Below are 19,836 nucleotides of genomic sequence, written 5' to 3' on the forward strand. Positions count from 1 at the left end.
ACCCAATGGCCCAGTGTTACGAAGGGTAAATTTGTCAGCCCACAGCCCGGGTATCCAATGGCATAGGGGTATCTTCTGAGGGACCTGCACGGTGCTATATAATTTCATGTGATTTGGCAACTGTGGTTGTAGATCTTTGGGGGAAATCTGAATTCTGGCTGAAGTTTATAATCGCTTAGGTTTCTTCCTTCCTCCGTATCTGAAAGCCCATAGCCAACGGGGCATGCTGTACCCTGTGTGGCTCACGGTGTCCACTCTTTTAATTTTTTCTTTCTCTTGGCTTCCTAATAACTCCAAACGAAAGGAAAGGCAAAAATCCTGTCTCATTTTTTCTTTCTTAAAGAATATATGTTCTAATCTCAGGTGTTCTATGTAAGCAATAATAAGAAACAAAAGCCCATATTTAAACGTCCTAAATAGCTGACACGTTATAACCACAGCACTTTCCTTTGTAATTTTGTCTTTGCAACATCAGCTCAACCAAAAAGTAGGGCACATGAGAAAGAATAAATTAAATAAAAAGTAAAAACTAAAAAAAATAATAGGATGCATGAAATGCCACGGGGTTTCCGTGGCAGCAAGACAGACACTTTTTGGAAGAGATCGTTAGTGCTGGGTCTCTCCAGGTCCAGTAGGTCCTACCACGGTTTCTTTCTTCCTTTTTTTCTTCTTTTTTTTTTCTATTTCTTGATATGACTGGACACTTTCAAGTCATACAGTAAAGTCCACTTCTAATCTTTATACACACTTTCTCCTTTGAGTTTCCATTGCTTCTACTTTTGTTTTCTTTCCTTAGAGAAGCCTTTTTACTTTTTATCTGAGATACCTATTTGTGTCAGTTTATTTTGCTCTCAAATAATTATCTTGAACTAATCTTCTTTTGTCTTGTTTGTTTGGTTTCTTGCTTTCTTTTCACAGACTTTATATTGTATAGCAGTTGGAGGTTTGCAGGAAAAAGTGAGGGGAAAGTAAATAATGATTGAGGATAATCTTAAGAATTACTAACTGTTAATAATGACTAAAAGTGATGCTTTGGAATAGAAATAGATATGTAAGGGTGTGTGGGTTTCTTGTTCAGCACCTGCCTTCAGCTCAGGTCATGATTCCAGGGTCTTGGGATTGAGCCCTGCATTGGGCTCCCTGCTTAGTGGGAAGCCTGCTTCTGCCTCTCCCATTCCCCCTGCTGACCGGCAGGGTCTGAAGTCACAGACAAATGACAGTTGCCCCAGCTAGAACCTTGCTTCCTGGCAAACTCAAAGAAGGTCTATGTTCCTCTGAATAAGTACCATGTCATGTGTCTGCCTACATAGGTTTGAATGTGTTTTTCAGCGTTTTCACTGGTTCCTCCACCATATTTTGCTAAAATAAGCCTAATACCAGTAATATAAAATACCAGTCTAATACCAGTAATATAAAGCTTGCATTATTAAGGCATTGTTCGATGATCAACATTTTCTTTCACTAATATCACTGTAGCTATGTTTTTTTCCAGGGTCTACAAGTCATTCTCCAGTTAGTGTATTACATATTTTAAGAATTAGTCTGTTGGTATGTTTGATGTTAATACAGATTTATTTTTTAAATTTTTCAATAAATGTGCATTTTATGTAACTTATGGAAACCTTCAGGAAGGACCTGCGTCATCCTGTTGTTCAATTTCTTGCTCCATTAACCCACGATGCTTTTACACTTGATCAAGGTGAGTTTCTACTTCCTGAGATCTGTTTCTGTCCTGTTTAAATTCTGGATGTGTTCAAAATTTAAACTTTCTGTTGTTACTATAAAGTTGACATTATCTTCAATTATATATTCTAAATTCGTATGGCTTAAATAGGTAAAAGATACTGTTATAATATTTGTGTGTGTATAACCTATTTTAACATTTCTTTAAATAGGTTCTCATATCGTAGCACCTTACTTATGTTATACACATTACTGTTTAATATTATATAATAATAAGCATGATGATCTAGACGTCTGTTGGTCCTACATGACCAAAACTCTGCATGGATTGACCAGCACCTCTCCATTATTGCTCCCCCCTGTCCTTTCTGGCCCCCTTCACATGATCTGAAACTTCTGTGCATTGGACAGCTGTGGGTACCTTGTATGAGTAGAAACATACACCATCTGCCCTTCTGAGACTGACGTACATCATGTAGTACACTGCCCTCCAGGTTCATTCCTGTTGGTGTCATATCACAGCATTTTCTTCTTTGTATAGCTCCATAACCTAAGAGAAGAGGGCTTGCTGGATCCTACAGTCATTCTATTTTTTTTTTTGAGGATTTTATGCATCTATGTTTTATTTTTTATAAACATATTTTTATCCCCAGGGGTACAGGTCTTTGAATCACCAGGTTTACACACTTCACAGCACTCACCAAAGCACATGCCCTCCCCAATGTCCATAACCCCACCCCCTGTCTCCCAACCCCCCTCCCCCCAGCAGCCCTCAGTTTGTTTTGTAAGATTAAGAGTCACTTATGGTTTGTCTCCCTCCCAATCCCATCTTGTTTCATTGATTCTTCTTCTACCCACTTAAGCCCCCATGTTGCATCACCACTTCCTCATATCAGGAAGATCATATGATAGTTGTCTTTCTCTGCTTGACTTATTTCGCTAAGCATGATACGCTCTAGTTCCATCCATGTTGTCGCAAATGGCAAGATTTCATTTCTTTTGATGGCTGCTGCATAGTATTCCATTGTGTATATATACCACATCTTCTTGATCCATTCATCTGTTGATGGACATCTAGGTTCTTTCCATAGTTTGGCTATTGTGGACATTGCTGCTAGAAACATTCGGGTGCACGTGCCCCTTTGGATCACTACGTTTGTATCTTTAGGGTAAATACCCAGTAGTGCAATTGCTGGGTCGTAGGGTAGTTCTATTTTCAACATTTTGAGGAACCTCCATGCTGTTTTCCAGAGTGGCTGCACCAGCTTTCATTCCCACCAACAGTGTAGGAAGGTTCCCCGTTCTCCGCATCCTCGCCAGCATCTGTCATTTCCTGACTTGTTGATTTTAGCCATTCTGACTGGTGTGAGGTGATATCTCATTGTGGTTTTGATTTGTATTTCCCTGATGCCGAGTGATATGGAGCACTTTTTCTTGTGTCTGTTGGCCATCTGGATGTCTTCTTTGCAGAAATGTCTGTTCATGTTCTCTGCCCATTTCCTGATTGGATTATTTGTTCTTTGGGTGTTGAGTTTGCTAATTTCATTATAGATTTTGGACACTAGTCCTTTATCTGATATGTCGTTTGCAAATATCTTCTCCCATTCTGTCAGTTGTCTTTTGGTTTTGTTAACTGTTTCCTTTGCTGTGCAAAAGCTTTTGATCTTGATGAAATCCCAATAGTTCATTTTTTCCCTTGCTTCCCTTGCCTTTGGCGTTGCTCCTAGGAAGATGTTGCTGCGGCTGAGGTCGAAGAGGTTGCTGCCTGTGTTCTCCTCAAGGATTTTGTTGGATTCCTTTCACACATTGAGGTCCTTCATCCATTTTGAGTCTATTTTTGTGTGTGGTGTAAGGAAATGGTCCAATTTCATTTTTCTGCATGTGGCTGTCCAATTTTCCCAGCACCACTTATTGAAGAGGCTGTCTTTTTTCCATTGGACATTCTTTCCTACTTTGTCAAAGATTAGTTGATCATTTTTAAATCTGGCTCTTTGTTTCTTTCTTCTTCTTCTTCTTCTTCTTTTTTTTTCCACTGAGGTGCTATTGAGTTGTACGAGTTCCTCTTACTCCTTTTACTCCTTTGCATTGGTACTGGAATTTTTAGTTCCTTTAACACAGGTAAATTTTGCTCTTAGTAGTGGTGTTAGAGGTGTGTTCTCAGACACCTACTTTTGAATTTTACCTATAACATCCAATATGGAGCCTGGTTTCGCTTTTCCGTTTCCTCACCTCCACGTCATTTAGAAATAGCGTCTCCAAACCTTCTTAATGCTTCTTTGTTTATATTTTATTGAATTTAATTTCATGTTTTGCTTGCAGGCTCTGGTCCTTTTTTGCTTTTCTTTGATTTGTTAATTTTCTTTAATTTCTGGTCTTTTTTTCATTTTCCTTGATTTCATCTCCCATTCTGGGACAGTTGTTCTTGGTTACTGAGTTCCATCCATTTATGATCCATATTCTGCTGGATTTTTCCCATCTCTTCCTTGAGCTATTGTATTTTGACTTTATTTCCTTCTTTCAGGGAAGGAAATTCTCTGCTGAAGATGTTGAGGTGGTACAGAAAGCAGTATATATATATATAAAATGGATGGTCTGTAAGAACCCTTAACCATTTTTTGCTTGTATGAGCTCAAACCCTTACTCTCAAGAGTTATAGTCTACAGGGAAGAGTGCAATCACACACTTCGCTAAGACTTCTGACATTAGGTCCCATTTTTATTTGTAATTCCCTTCTGCTTCTTTACCGTTTAGCCTGCCACCACAATTATCTTTCTAAAATGCCCAGAGCTATCCAGCATCCTCAGAATCTACAGGATCCTTATTATGAAACCCAATTCCCAGAGCTATCCAGCATCATCAGAATCTACAGGATCCTTATTATGAAACCCAATGAAACCCTGTGAAATGAATGAAACCATGAAACCCAATGAAGTTAAGATTCAACGGTCAAATGTACCAGGAGATTTGAAACTGGGCTGCTCATACACACGGGTCAACATTGTTTTTCGCTATAAATTAGGAGCAGAATAAATAAAAAGGAAGAGATGGTTTGCAGGCTTGATTTATTCACTGGGTGAATTTCCCTTTCATAGGAACAACCTTGATTCAATTCACCTTGTGAGCCCCTCGGAGTATCAGTGTGGTTCACTGAGGTGCTGTGCCACCCAACAGGGCTTTGCAAAGGTGATTACATGTTTCCTACGTTGTGTGCTTGATTCTGGACTGCTCTAAGTGTAGTGTACAGTTTTGTTCCAGTTGACAAATATAGCAGTCATATCTCTGTCACTCATTCAGCCATTATCATTTCAGTGATCAATAAAATGTGAGTATTCATATAATGTCTTCTTTTAGTCTCTCAAGTAAGAAATCTAACAGGTCTGGGGTTTCTGCCTTCAAGGACTATAAGCACATGCTCAGGTAAAATACTTATTTCATTACAATACTGATATACTTTTTGCGCTGGAGGCACACATGTAGAGAGGGCTCCCTAAGGGAGAAGAAAGCATAAGCGAATATTTCTGAAAGAGATTACGGTTGACCCAACTCATTGAGAAGGGCACCCAGTAACCAGGGAAGGATGCCTAATTCACTGGGCAAGGGCTCAGTGTGCTTCTCGCCAAGACAGCCTGAGACAGCAAATCTCACTGACACAGTTTCTAAAGCTTGAGAAGCCAGTGGGCGCCAGGGCAAGCATATGAGCACGGGGACAAACACGTGAGCAAAGGCAAGGGGATATGAGTAGCTGTAGGCTTTGCAAAATAATGCACAGTCCATCTGAAGTTTCTGAGTGACCAGACATGATAAAACGAGATTTTCGACCCATGTGCCGAAGGCATGCATTGGGGAATTTGGCCGGAGACTATAACGGTTGCGAGACAGGTAAAGGAGACCATTATTTCATTTATTTATTTATTTATTTATTTATTTCATTATTTATTTTATTTTATTTATTATTTTTATTTTTAAGGGAGGGAGTATACACATGCCGTGGGGGTGGGGGGAAGGCCAGAGGGAGACAAAGAATTTTTTTTTTAATTTTTAATTTTTTATAAACATATATTTTTATCCCCAGGGGTACAGGTCTGTGAATCGCCAGGTTTACACACGTCACAGCACTCACCAAAGCACATACCCTCCCCAATGTCCATAATCCCATCCCCTTCCCCGAAACCCCCTCCCCCCAGCAACCCTCAGTTTGTTTTGTGAGATTAAGAGTCACTTATGGTTTGTCTCCCTCCCGATCCCATCTTGTTTCATTGAGCGTATCATGCTTAGTGAAATAAGTCAAGCAGAGAAAGACAACTATCATATGATCTCCCTGATATGAGGAAGTGGTGATGCAACATGGGGGCTTAAGTGGGGAGACAAAGAATCTTAATCAACTCGGGACACCTGGGTGGCTCAGTTGGTTAAGCAGCTGCCTTCGGCTCAGGTCATGATCCCAACGTCCTGGGATCGAGTCCCACATCGGGCTCCTTGCTCAGCAGGGAGCCTGCTTCTCCCTCTGCCTCTGCCTGCCATTCTGTCTGCCTGTGCTCGCTCTCTCCCCCTCTCTCTCTCTGATAAATAAATAAAATCTTTAAAAAAAAAAAAAAAAAAAAAGAATCTTAATCAACTCCACACCCAACATGCGGCCCAACATGGGGCTCGATCTCACAACCCTGAGTTCATGACCTGAGCTGAAATCAGGAGTCAGAGGCCCAACGGACTGAGTCACCAGGGCACCCCCCAAGAAGAACGTTCTTCAGTGGTCTTGAGGTGTAAGGGGGTGGGCAAATCGCTATATGAGATGCAGGTCGTTGAAGGCCACCTGTGGAGAAATGGGAGGAGAGGGTTAAGGTGCATGTTGGTGCTGGGACAAATTGTGTTGTGATTGCTGCCATTTGGTTTCGAGTTGGTGGCGGTCTGACATCAGACAGGATCTGAAAAAAATCTATTAAGCCAAAACTGGTAGTGTGAGTTTCCAGCATTTGGAAAAGTGACAAGATCTAGATGACAGAGATAGATTCTGAAAATTGTAAAGGTAGTTTGAGGGCAACACCATTTAAATAATTGAAACAGAACTGAACACTGGATGTGCCCATTAGACTCAAGTCCTGGCTTGCAGGCATTAGTGGAAATGAACTGCTGACCTTGCAATAGATAAGGTGTCTTGAGTCATTCTCAAAAAAAAATCATGCTCTTTTCACTCTTCAGCAACAGTCTGAAAGCAATGGTGGTGCGGACAGAGAGCTTTGCCTCTTTGGATGTAAGATCCCCCAACATCAATGGGTATTTTGGAATACGTATCTCTTGGAAGAAACAAGACTGAGATGTTAGGAAGCAAAGTATGACAGGTGAATAGAGGGTAAGTTAAAGATTATGTAGGTAGGTAAACGATAGGTCGATGATAGATGAAGAGACAGGGGTAAATGAAAAATTCATATGTGTGAATTTACATAAATTAAAATTATATTTCTATAAGTAGATGTCTATGAAATAAAATTATATAAATTTATATATATATGATTTATATATATAGAGAGAGAGAGAGTGAAAGATCTGCCATGTTCTCTTATTGTAACACTCAAATTCAGAGAATGCTAATGAAGATGTAAATTATTCCTGATTTGAACAGACTAAGAGTACATATACATTTTTTTTTTAATTTACCTTTCATGGGGCGTCTGGTTGACTTGGTCGATTGAGCGTCCTACTCTTGATTTCAGCTCAGGTCACGATCTCGAGGTCCTGAGATGGAACTCCATGTTGGGCTCTGAGTTCAGTGGGGAGTCTGCTCTCCCCCCGCCCCACCTCTGCCCACCCATACTCTTCTTCATGGTCTCTCTCTAAAAAAAAAATAATAAATCTGTTAAAAAATGACTTTTACTACTGTACATTTTCATTTTCTCCATGTCTTTCTCATGGGCTTCAAAGCTCATTTCTGTGTGGCACTCGGTAATATTCCATTGTCTGGAGGGGCCACAGTATTTTTTATCCATTTACTGAAGGTCGTGTTGGTTGCTTCCAAGTTTTGGCAAGAACAAACGAAGAATGCTAGAGAGGCTACATACAGTCCAAGTCTCTGAATTCTGGAAAAAGGCAAAACACAGAGGCCATAAAAAGATGACTGCTTGCCAAGAATTGGGGGGCAGAAGGAAGGAAGGGGGGTTCATAGAGGATTTAGGGTCAAGAAGCCACTTGCTCAAGATGGTAATAGTGGACGCGTGTCATTGAGCATCTGTCCAAACCCACAGAGTGGACAACAGCAAGAGTGAGTACTGATGGGAACTGCGCACTCTGGGTGGTCCTGATAGGTCGGTCAGGGCAGGCTCCTCAATTGTAATGAATGCACTGTTGGGTCGGTAGGAAATGTTGATAATGGGGAGGCTCTGCGCATATGGGGGCAGGGGTAGGAATCTAAATTTTCTCTCTCTCTTTTTTAAAGGTTTTATTATTTATTATTTGAAAGGGAAAGACAACACGAGAGGGAGGAGGGTCAGAGGGAGAAGCAGACCTCCTGCTCATAGCAGAGCCCAACATGGGGTTTGATGCTGGGACCCTGGGATCATGACGTGAGCCGAAGGCAGATGCTTAACTGACTGAGCCACACAGACATCCCAGAACTCAAAATTTCTGTACCTTCTTCTCACTTTGACTGTAAGCATGAAATCAATTAAAAAATATCTTACTATACACACCGGCAATCCTTCTACATATTCCTCAAGAGGAGTCTTTTGGTTAAAGGACACACAAAGATTCATTCAGGTGTACTCAAGGCTGCTTCACGGGAAGGAGGTTGGCCATGCAACCAAATGGGGCCGAACAGAAAGGTACTTTACGTAGACAATTACCAAGGGGCTTATGCTCAGAAATTATGAATACACTGATATTCCCAGCTCCGTTCTCAGAACCGTACACTGAGCCAAAAAGACAAAGATAGAAGAGAACACGCTGTCTTGTTTCCCCATATATGACATTTTGAAAAATGTGTAATCAAATTTACAGCAATAAAGAACATACTGTTGGTTGCCTAGGGCTTATTACAGAAGGAGGATTTGACTTTAAAGGGGCAGGAGGGAATGTTCTAGGGTTATGGGGACACATTCTGCCTTGATCATGAAAACCATGGGGTTATGTTGAGGTGTGTTGGTTGCCTAGGGCTTATTACAGAAAGAGGATTTGACTGGAAAGGGGCAGGAGGGAATGTTCTACGGTTATGGTGACATTCTCTGTCTTGATCATGGAAAGCATGGGGTTATGTCAAGGTGTGTATTTTCCCCAATTCACTGAACTGTATGTTGTAAATGGACGTTGTTGATAGTATGGATTGGACCTCAATAAATTAGGAAAAGAAAGAACTTAGATATGTGAATTCCATCTATGTAACACAGGGACTGGGTGACCATGAAAATCCACCATTGTGCTATTATAAGAAATGTGTATTAATTATAGGAATGCCACACATTCAAAATTAACAAAAGGCTCTGATACACCACACAAGCCCGGTTCCTAAGAGAGCTTAGTCACTTATGTGAAGAGCAAAGTTGACTTCAGAAATCTATGAACCAGCGTAAGAAAGGACATCTCCTAATGATAAATGGGTCCAACGATCAAGACAACAGATATCTGATTTCTGTTTGATTTCAGAAAGATTTCAAAATTGACGGGACGTCACTGGAAGTCAACAATGGGTGATTCCTTAAGGACAGACTCAGTATGCAAACGTCCTTGTGAGCTGAGAGAACTGTACCCAGAGTGTAAATAACCACTAATCTAGTAAATAACTGATCGAACAAAGAGATAGAGTGTAAATAAGGTGATCATGGCATGAGTGCTTGTGTCACACAGTTGTAGGGACTGACCTTCACATACCCAGGGGCCATGGAACAGAGGACCCTGATCTTCAGGGGCTCCTGAGTGCCCACCAAGACAGACCATTGGCTGGCCCACAAAATAAATAATGGGACATTTGAAAACACTGAAATCCCATCAAGTGTATTCTCTGATCAGAAGAGAATTAAATTAAAAAATCAATGAAAACAATTATCTGAGGAATCCCTGTGTATTTGGCAGTTCAAGCCAACTATTTCTGCACAGCCCATGGGTCACAGAAGAAAGTCTAGGACGTATTAAAAACCCTATTTAAAATGTGTGGGATGTAGCTGACGTGGTCGTTAGAGGGATATTTACAGCTTTATAGGCGCATATTAGATTTTTTATAAGGATTAAAATCAATGTTCTCTCTATGAAGGTAGAAAAAGAGAGGACAGATTAAACTCAGCATCAGATGAAGGAAGCACTAAATATATGAAAGAATAAATCACTCACATAAATCAATAAAGAATGTGTGGGATTTTCACAATCATTGTTTAAGGGCTTTGTGCTTTTCCTAGGGAGAAGCCTGAGGCTTGGGACATCATTGCTAAATTTAACCGGGGTTAAACAGGTGCTAAGGGAAGGGTAAACAATAGAATTCAGCATGGATAGCCAGGAAAAGGTTTAAAATGTATGACAGAAGGACAAATTAATTATGACTTGTTCATTCTTGGTAACCTACCAGTTCACCTGGGACCCCCTTGAGAAGCCCACAGGAGTCGTCCTCCTGTGGGATCCAGGGAAGGAGAGGTTTTCTGTGTCCAGATGGCCACGTGTGGAACCCCAAACCTGTGTGGATGCACCGTGATAATGCAGGGAGATCTGGCGGACATGTCGGCAGGGGACATGGGGGTTCTGAAAACCATGGCTGCACACAGGAACGTGGCAAGCAGCCAGACACAACAAGGTAAGGGGAGGCTTCTATCTACTGGTAGGCATGGGGGCAGACTGTTGGGAAGGCTTTGATGACCCTCTCCTGTCATGTCAGGTGTGGAGGGACAGCACATAGGAAGCACAGAGAGCTACTGACGTTGGCTAACGAGACTTGAGCAACCAGAGGAAGCCCACTCCAGACAGAAAGACCCATGCACAATTAAAAAAGTGCATCAGAACACTCTGCTGGGAATGGTTTGCAGAGGAACAGAAGACAGGTCCCGGGCTGTCACTGAAGGGCTCCACCATGGTGGATGGAATGTGGGGGTCCTGCAACGTTTGATGGAGGATGACATATGGTATGGGCAGAGAGGGGGAAGTGGAGGATGGCTGGGGAATGGGGGGGGGTGGACCCCAGTTGGACCTCCCAAGGCAGAAGATGCTGGGGGACAAGCTGTCTCTAGGAAGACTCTGGAATTTTGCAAGTATTAATAATGCACATCTCCAGATTTGTCTGTGGTCGGTGGTCATGATGCTGGGTTTATTGGGAATCCTTGTGTCCAGGCGACGCCTTCACACAGAAGTGCCCTTAAAAGAATTGTGCAGTCTACAACAGGTATGCCTTTTCAAGAGGTGCGTCTCTACATCCTTTGCACTTTGGCTGGGCCAAACCTTGCCATGAACATATTATGGAGAAGTTCGGAAATTCTTTTTAGGGTCTGTTGTATGTCAAGTATGAAGAGAAATCTATGGGATGTTTATTTTAATAGTCATTTCTTTTCTTTCTCCCTTTCAGAAAATAAACAACCGTGTTCAACTAATCGGTCCTTCATTTGAAACAATGTTCTTGGCCATTGTGGTCACTACACCTACAAGTGGAATGCCGACAAAATGTTTAAACCAGACTTACGATTAGAATTTATATTTTGCATATGGCGCTAACCTTTAAATCATAAGAATGTCTGCTATACAGAGAAAACTGAACACCATCCCGGATTCCTGGAATTTAATTTTTAAGATAGTGATGATTTGGGCAAGTTTATTGAATTTCTCTCTAATACTGTTCTTTTTTGCCAGCAGTACATAGACATGAATTTCAAGTGAGAGCTCGTCATTTTGTTCCTTTTTATAACCATAAACACCCATGGAAGTAAAGTAAAAATAAACAGTCTTTTATTGAACTACATTTTTTTGCGGAATGGTTTATGGGAAATTTTCATACACATAGAGAGTTTCATTAAAAATAAAAAGATGTATGCACAATATTCAAGAGTATTTGATGCAATAAAGACAGTCACCAAAAAGTGCAATTTCCAATAGAATGAAAGGGGAATATAGAAATTTGTCCATTTTTGACTTCTCAAGGAAAGAGGATTTGAGAAGCTATTTGTATCACAATAAAAAAGGGAGTTTAATTTTTTTTTTTTAAAGGAAGCCATAAGAATAAGCCCAAACAAGCATTTGGTGAGTTTGTAAAGAAGTCTTAAAAGTGGAGGAGGTTTTATTGAATGAATTTGGGAAAGCCAACTCCGGTGGATACAACATCTTGCCTTGGGAGCGAGCTTTAAAGCAGCTGTTTCTTGCTGTGAATTCTGTGGTCAGGTGAGGTCCTTGCAATAAAGATTTTCACATTTGTTCTAATCTAGAGGTTGCAGAGAGAACTCAGGGAATTAGCAAGGCGGGCAAGCTTTCTCCATGTTGTGTTTACGGACTGTTGTTCTGACTCCGGCAGTCTGCTCCCAGAGTTACAGACATAGCTGCCCACATGACCGACCCTAACATTCATGTATATGTACACAAGGGATGGAGATGTTCAAAGGATTTTTCCAACTGTGCGGAAATTTGATATTAGGGCCCACGGAGCCATGGCTAAGACGTGCCTGCTTGATCCTAACGCTCAACAGAAAACAGCAGTTTTATGGGATTGGAAGTACTTTTTTTTTTTTTTTTTCTGCTTGACAAAGAAACTGAGGCCAAGGGTCTTGTTTTCAAAGATAATTTCAATTCACATGTTCCCATCTTGCTGTGTAGAAAGTTCGTCATGCATATGGTCAAATAACACCAAACGTTGTTCTACTCTTACTGGGATCAGGGCCACCAAATGGGGCCTGAAGATGCATTTTGTAGACAGATGGGATGTTTGTCATTGAAATGGGATATTATGCAGTCTTGCTAAGTTCCACAGGAGAAAAATCTTCTTCCAGGTTTGAAGTCAACAATCTCATTGAAGCCACCATATTGTTACCAGAGTAATGTGTTATACGTACAACTGGTCAACCCGTTGGCAGCCCCTCCTTCCGGACAATCCATTAGCCTTGCACCAGTGACATTTACCTAGCTGACTTCTGCTCAACTGGAGATTTTAGCTTAAATGTCACCACCCAACGTTTACTGTTGATTTAAGGATTTGGGGTTTGCAAAAATAAGGATGTGCTTTACAACATATATTCCTACTCTACTTGATTATTTCACTTTCCTGAATTATGTGTTTCTGCAGTGCTACTAATTTATTTTGACAGATTCCTAACTTAAAAAAAAAAGTTACTTAGAATATGTTTCTGTCCAAATAGACCATGTTTTCAGCTTTTTTCTTGCAAAATTTTTCAAGAGAGTTGACCCATGGACTCGTGTTTCTCCTTTTCAAATTTCTCCTGAATTCACTCCAATGTCTATGAGGCCTACAAAAGGAGCCTAGGTGAGCCAAAATATGAAGAAAAGTTGCCCCATGACTCACCAGGGTGTACCCACATTTCAAGTTCCTCCCATGGCTAAATGCAATGAGTAGTGTCAAGTTGTTACCTTAGGAGAAGTTCTACTGCAGGCATGCCTAGTACCAGCCCTGAGAAAAAATATTAAACAAGGTTATGGGGCTAACCACTGACTCCTGTTCTTTCCCTCTGCATGAGAATGGACATATGCTACATAAAGGGCTAGTCCTCATCGTGTGTCCTACAGTGAGAAGACACGCACACTCATGTGGCCATGAGAGCAAAATAAAGATTGAGTCATGCAAAAAACACCCAACACTGGGTGTTTGATACACTGGTCAAGTTGTTCATAACAAGGTCCAATCTATTTCTCCCTCGTGAAATGCCCAAATATGAGTTCAACATCATGTGCCCCAAGCATACCCACGTTGAGTGACTGAGTAGGAGAAGTTTCCAAACTTCCAAATCGCGTGATGCTCCTTGACTAGTCGTCATCGCTAATGAGTTATATGCAAACGTAAGCCGATCGCGAAGGGTGTACTTGAAAGCTTTTGCAGAAAGCAGACATCAGTGGTGAGGAGCGTCATGACCACTCAGCTGTGCTAAAACTCTCACTTCCATGGATGTTTCCACAAGACGGAGAGTGGTCTCCCTGGAACCCCGACCCAGCAACTGCCAAGAAATCATTTACAAAATTTTGTTAAAGTTTAAGTCGAACCATAGGATTTCCCCAGTCAAAATGCATGGGTAACTTTAACTCTAGGATGAAGGCCAGGATTTCCAAAGTGGTTCCACAGGTCTCCTGTGTGTACCTGATTACACAGATATAAAGCAAAGCCCTAGGAAATTACAGCCAATTATTGTTAAAGTGGCTTAGGAATGGCCCCAAATTATTTTTTATGATGGCTTTATGTACGTCTTTCCCCAATGTGAGAGCTGTGTTTGATCAAGGGACCTAAAGTTTCTATACATTTCTTCTTCATCTGTCACTTAGGAGTTAATTAGTCCACTGGCTCCCAAGGGTGGTTAAGGAATCTAAAAAGAAATGTGTGATGCATTTAGACCAGGGTTTCATTTCTAGCTTTCCATTAAGTTCAAAATATTTTCAGATATCCATGTCATTTTTCTTGGATGCATTTTTTTAAACATACATGTTTCCAAATTCCAAGTGTTTGAACATTTTCTAATGCCCTTCTCAGCTATGAGACAACCCTCAACCACATAATAATCTGTATGACTTGACTCGTTCACACGTCTTCCGACGTCCCTTTCGTTGAAACCGGTGAAAAGTTCTGGTTTGCCTTTCAAAGCACGAGAGCTCTTGCAAGGTCCTGCCCAATGTTTTAGATACATTAATTCATTCGATTTGATGGATTTTGTTTTCCAGGTTTTCTCTATTTCTAGCGACATGTTAGTTAAGTCGCCTCTGTGCTGAAACAAGTGTGGAAAACTTCCCTGCTCTAGTTGTGGACGCGTGCAACTGTCAATGTTGTGCTGTGGTGACTTTAGGAGTTAGTGTTGATCGCAGTTACTTTTGGAATAGTTATCCCTTCCTGATGTTTTTCGTCTTTGACTGTTTTCCAGTCTTGGGCTGTTTCTCTGTGATATACAGACTGTTATTAATCCATCTATTTTTAAAGATTTTATTTATTTTGCTAGAGAGAGAGAGAGAGACTCTGAGTGGGAGTGGGGGGGGGGAGTAACCAAGGGAGAGGGACAAGCAGACTCTGTACTGAGTATGGAGCCCAACAACAGGCCTCAATCACATCACCCCGAGATCATGACCAAGAGTTCAGACCAAGCTGAAACCCAAGAGTTGGACACTGAACTGACTGAGCCACCCAGGCACCTCCGTCCACCAGCAAACTTTGATCTGGGATACACTGCTGTGCCTCCATTTCTCTACGAACGGGCACACAGCTGACAGATTCTCTTGGGTTTGGGCTGCCTGAAAAGATCTTTATTTCTCTTTCAATTGGGTAGGACAGTTCAACAGTGGAGCACTTTACTAGACCATGACTTTCATTGTGTCTGTAGAGGATTTGGCGGTTCATCCTGTCCATTCCTTCTCTCAAAGCAATCCACTGTTTTGCACACTTGGTGTCTGGTTTGGGGATTTTGCTCAGGGAAGTCTCTGTGGATTTCTTTTTGTTTGTCCTTCTAGGGCTGGGCAGTGCTTCCTGAGCCTCTAGCATAATGTCTCCCTTCAGTGTTGGAAAGTTATGACCTGTTAGCTTTGAGACTCCTTCTTTTTCTAGTAGATCATAAACTACATGTTCAACTTTAAACAATACCTCTTTTCTCCCCTTTCTTCTATATCACATTCCCGTTCTTTGGCCTCCTTGTGTTTCATTTTGTTCATAGTACTTTCATTCACAACAGCCAAAACGTATCCATCAATGGATGAATGGATTAGCAAAATGTGGATCATGTGATGGAATATTACTCAGCCATCAAAAAGGAAGACTATTCTGACACCTGCTAGAACACTTGTAATTATGCTCAGTGGAATCAGGCAGACACAGAAGGATGGATCCCGTATGCTTCCACATCCATGAGGAAATTTCCTGAAGCAGGCAATTTCAGAGACACAGAAAGAACAGTGGGTGTGAGGGGTTGGGGGAGGGTCATGGGCAGTTGGTGTTTAATGGGGACAGAGTTTCAGTTTTGCAAGATGACAAGAATTGTGGAGGTAGTTGCATAACAATGGGAGTGTACTTCTCATTACTGAATGGTATGCTTAAAGATGATTAGGATGGGGGCATCTGGGTGGCTCAGTGGGTTAAGTCTCTGCCTTCAGCTCGGGTCAAGATCTTAGGGTCCTGGGATCGAGTCCTGCGTCGGGCTGTCTGCTGAGCAGGGAGACTGCTTTCCCCACTCCGCCCTCTCTGCCTGCCTCTCTGCCTACTTGTGATCTCTGTCTGTTAAATAAATAAATAAAATCTTTAAAAAAGTGATTAGGATGGTAACTTGTAACTCCTGTATGTTTTACCAAAATTCCTATTTAAAAGAACAATGGAGTCACTAGTCCTCCGTTCTGGAATCATTTTACTCAGATAACTGCCTCTTTCGCCTCTCTTTGGATCTCTGCTTAAATGCTCCTCTACCACTCCCTGGCTGGCTTCCTATGTTATGTTTCCACGTGCATCAATATGTAATGGTGTCCATTGAGGATTTATTTATTTCCTGTTTACCCTCATGGTAACAGAAACTCTGGGAATCATACCTGTGTGATTTCCTGTTTTGTCTGCTACAGACCGACAACAATGGCCTTCACCTGGTCTGAGCTCAACAGACACCTACTGATGGCACAGCAAATACTTGCTCTAAGCACTTGTGCAAATACACTTTTTTGGGGGGGTCAGTATACATGGGGATGAATGACGACATTGCTCTTCACTAGACTTACTAATAGTTAATTTTAAAAACTTGGAGACACCCATTCTTCCAAAAGATAACGGGCTTGTCTCCTAACACCGCGGATACATGGCTACCATTTGGGAAGGTGTTATTCCTGAGTGCACCTGTATATCCTGCTAGGAAGGCTTTGAAAAGGAGCCTTCACACATTTCCACTGGGATTTATTTGCGCTGATTGAGGGTTTTTCTTCAAACGTGAGATGAGATAATGTTGAACCGTTCCTCTGGGGGGAAGGAGGAAAAAGAAAAAATCCACAGTTTATAGACAATATACATTGCAATGAAGAGCGACACTCAGTGCGATATCACCCCAGAAAGCCAATACCCATCATTTGGTGAAATAAATGCACCCCCTAAAACTAAAATGAAGAACTAGGAAGCAAATAGAAGCTAGTCAAATTAAAGCAAATGCACAAAAGTATGGAAGACACTATAGCACCTTTCCTTCGGGCAGGAAGCTGCCACCTCAGACATTTGAAGCGGGAATGCGAGAGATCTACTCCAGTCCTACCAACCACCCATTCTTACGACGACTATCTTCTACGTGTGTGTCCTGGAGTTAGAATGACCATCCAATATGTCACAGGAGGTTTATGGATTCTTTTTCCCATCTCTGCATAGATAGATTTGTGGGATTTTCTATGGCTAAGTGGTCTTACAAGAGACAGGGAGAGGAGACAATTTCTGAAGAGGAAAGGGCATGAACAAAGGGGCCGATGTGTGTTTGGCTGTTGCTGTCTGCATTTGGAGATCTGAAGTTTACCCCGTCTGTGAATGAGAGGACTGTGGGAATGCAAGTAGTGACTCATCACTTGCATTTTCTCTAGCACGCGCTTTCTCTGTGGGGGCAATACTGCCCAGCCAAGAGAAAAAAAAGTCCTTCGAGGTGGATGAAAAGAAAATGACATTCTTGAATGTGCAAGGTCTACATGTACATAACATCCAAGACCAGATCTGCAGTTCCACTAGATCTAGAAGCTGTACAGATCGAGATTGGATCTACAGAGCAGATCGACGAAAGGCAGAAAATTTGCTCTCTCTCTTCCTGGCATCTAAACGGGGACACAGCTCCTGTGCCCTTGGACTGGGATTTACACCAATTGGCTCTCCTGCATCTCCAGCTTTCTGATTGTGCCTCTAGGGACTTGTCAGCTTCCATAAGCCCATGAGCCAGAATCAGTGAACAGAAATGCACAAGGGCAGTTCCATTTGAGTTTGAGATCAACAACACAGCTTTCTCTTTCCAGAATAACTATGTCCACCCTATACATGAACTTCAAATTTAACGAGGCAGCCTGTATTTTACCTGTCAAGCCTACCCCCTCTGACATGCACCAGGAAATTTTGGGCACTGGAGCTTCAGCACAAGAGCACAACACAAAAACATAGCTGGAGCTGACACTCCTGTTTAAGGACAGAGACTGTGAGGAGAAGGTAGTAAAATGGGGGAGGAGAAGGTTAATCTTGAAGCACTTAAGTTTGACAACGGTTGTCCAGTGACAGTGGCATTTAGACTCAAGGATTGCTGGCCAACTTTCAGAGTCACTCAGGTGCCCGTGTATGTTTTTGAGGAGGGGATGGTAGACTTGTAGGAGGTGTGTAGACAAGCATAAGGTTGGCAAGGGGAAATTACAGAGTGCTTTGCAGACTTGGCAAGAAAAAAATGGCTCTTTCGCTACTGCCATGAACTGCTTAAACACACAGGTTAGAAAGCCATGCCGCAGATCAAGTGACCCAGGATCTCTGTGGGAAAGTTTGGAATTCCCAGTGGTTAATCACCACTCTCAGGACAATCGATTGTCCTCATTGGCTTGGCCCTGCGGGCTTTCCTGCGATGTAAGAGTGCCAGTGTGAAACCCAGCAACACAATCCCAGGAAAAGTGGGATGAGCCGGTCACCTGAATGCACTGAGTTCAGGTCTCAAAAATGTGAGTAATGATCATCCATCTGATTTTGAACACCTGGGTGTTGGTGGGGAATCCACAGAGAACTCACATCAAGACTTTTGTATGAAAAGTGAGATGATATGTAGAGAAATCAAGGTATCTTTTAGATGTTCACCTTTTCCTGTCCTTTGTGTGAAGTAAGGCCAGTAAGCTAAGGGATTTGGCTAAGAGTGTCAGCCTTTCAGGACAGAGTAGACAGGTGTCTGTTTAATCTTTTACCCATGAATACATTAGATAAGAAAAGGCAAAAGGCAAACAGAAGAGACGTACGCTCTGAAACATAATCCTAAAAAAAGATAAGAATATTGAATTGATTGCCACAGTCTTGATGGGTATCCAAAGAAATGGAAAACCAAAGACTCTAGACAACCAGAGTCTTGATGGATATCGAAAGAAATGCGAGAATTAGAAAGCATAGAACGTGTGGGAGGGCAGGGTGTGGGGCATGCCTTGTGGTTTGAAGAGTTGTCTCAGATGTCTAAAACAGTCCAGGGGTTTGCAGAAGTGAGATATGGAATCCTTTGAATATTAATAATTGAGCCTTCCATGTCCCCTACTGTACTTCAGTGTGCACTGAGTGAATATACTACGAAATTTATATAATTAGGACCCAAATGGCATGTTGACAGGAAGTGAAGTATATTTTGAAGGAACTCAGAGAACAACATTCATTCAAATATTAAACTCAATCTCCATGTTGACTAAAGACAGAGTTGTATCCATCTCATAATGTTCAAAATGGATGGAGTTGGACAGAACATTGCCGGATACAGAAATGACTGACTTCCTTTTCATGCCAAGAGGCAAGTGCTATGGGACGATCCACAGGTGGGGAAGACAGAACACAGAAAAGTAACCATGGCTCCAAAAGCAGAGAGAGACAGATGAAAGAATCCAATTCAATGACCCAAACTGGCCACTTTTAGAACTTCAAAGGGAGCAAAAGGCCAGCTGGTGAAGTGGGAGTCTGAGACACCTTCATCAAAAGGTGACAAAACGTCAAAGCCAATGTTTGGCTTTGTCTCTCTCAATGAGACAATCAGTCCAAAGGAATGACTATCTTAAACAGAGTCTTTTGAGTCCATCTCATAGGTAATTAATCACACTCTTCTGGCAAGGAAGTTTCTTAGCAGTTGTCTTTGTTGTGTTTCATAAGAGACCACAAAGTATATTTCAAATCAAGAAAAGAACTTGTGAAATCAAGAGTGAACAGACTGTCCTGTGCCTAGAGCATAAACTGATCTCTGGAGGAAGGGAGACCTCCCAAGAATATGGAGACCCCATGGTTGCTCCAAAAGAATAAATCAAGTCAATAATTTTAACCTGTCACTGTTTCCCATGTCAAAAAAA

This window comes from Mustela putorius, unplaced genomic scaffold, assembly GCF_011764305.1.
Source record: "Mustela putorius furo isolate JIRA1106 unplaced genomic scaffold, ASM1176430v1.1 tig00003836_pilon_pilon_pilon, whole genome shotgun sequence".
Classification (NCBI taxonomy): domain Eukaryota; kingdom Metazoa; phylum Chordata; class Mammalia; order Carnivora; family Mustelidae; genus Mustela; species Mustela putorius.